Below are 1,688 nucleotides of genomic sequence, written 5' to 3' on the forward strand. Positions count from 1 at the left end.
AAGAGGTGTTGGAAGAAAGGTGGTGAARATTTTCATGTTTTATAGCCTACATCCCAATCTAACCCAGTGCAAGTTTCATATAACTATTCCAGTTATCAGCTTTGTTCTAGTGAGAGAAGGAGAAATATTTATGGAGATCAGAAACTGAAAGCCCAATCTGTAACCTAGGAGCAATAAGATTCTCAACAAYTTAAAACTTTTTAAATAACAAAGACTTCAATATGGACATTTGATTAGAACAACTACAGTATTATTTGACAAATTAGCTTGCCCTACTTCTGATGATGAGGGGAACATTTTTTTCTGCACACTTGAGCAACAACAGATAACTCATCCTTCCTATACTGACAGTTTCTTTTGTTTCTTAACACCAGAATGTTAAAATTTAAAAAAAGATTGTTTGCTAGGTGAGTTAACTCCGCCTCTGTTATTGTATCTGCGGTGAGAAAGACCGATCATGTTTTTTCTCTCCTAAAAGAAAAAAAAATTTTATGCTAAATGTGGTGCTGATGAGACAGCATTTGAATGTGGAAATACTGCTGATTATTTTTAGTGTTTCTCATGCAGCGGTGCTTTATTCTGAAGGATGTGCTTCATGCAGGTGTTCTCTAGGTGGCAACATAGACCACTTCCCAGGTGGGTCTTCTGCCTACGTGTGAGTGTTTAGTCCAAATGCAGCCGAAACATTGCATCCACGTAAACAGGATGCACAACATTAAAGTGTGCGGTCGAGAAGTTCTCACCAAGATAACTTTGCTTCAAATTCTGCTGTCATAAAAATAAAAAATGAACAGTTTGAGAAAAGAAGGCTTCACGACAAAAGAGTTTATTTGAAGCCTTTTTAGCTCTTATTTTATAACATTTAACAAGTACAAGAAATGTGAAGCCATATATGATTTGGCCTACATTTAAATTATTCAAATTCTTCTGCTGATGCAGACATCCATAATGTGATTTAAGAGTTTTGAGTTAGATTTTCCTTTAATAATCAAAAGTAAACCTCCAGATTATTTTTCTTTTTTAAGTGGACATCATTTTTATTTTCCCAAAGTGCTGGTTCGTTTCACTAAGCTCCGAGAGCTAAATGGGAACTCTATAGATCTGTTGTTAACAGTGTGTGATGTGTATTGACAGGAGCAGTTGGAGAATGTATGTGACCTACTGTACAACAGAGTTCACAGCTGAATGAGGGCAAACATCTGCTGCACAATGTGTCACCATTCTTTTACTGTCAGGCAGGTCAGTGCAGTGTGCCTTTTCAATAAAATGTAGAGAGCGTGAACCAATATTCAGAGCCTCTGGTGCCTGAGCTGAAACAAATCATGAAAAAATGTCCTGGATTATATTCTGCTGTCTGAGGTCAGAAGGTCAGATTTGTCTCTCGGTCCATTGTCTCTGTCAGCTGTGTGGTTTGAAGCTGAATATTGTTGACTTGATGTTAAAGGGATCCATGATTAGCTGTAACATTAGACTTTATTTGATAAACACATTTTAACTGTAAAATAAAGATTAAAAATACTGTTGGCTGTTTAGTTTTGTAAAATTTTAAAAAATATATTTTAACACGGACGGGGCCATTTTATTTACACGCAAAGCATTCTGGGTAAATGATGACGTATAGGTCATCAGTTCGAAGCTGCTAGCGAGCTATATCCACCCTGAAGGTTAATCTTGGACAATATCTGATG

The sequence above is a fragment of the Austrofundulus limnaeus genome, unplaced genomic scaffold (assembly GCF_001266775.1).
Source record: "Austrofundulus limnaeus strain Quisiro unplaced genomic scaffold, Austrofundulus_limnaeus-1.0 Scaffold63, whole genome shotgun sequence".
Classification (NCBI taxonomy): Eukaryota; Metazoa; Chordata; class Actinopteri; order Cyprinodontiformes; family Rivulidae; genus Austrofundulus; species Austrofundulus limnaeus.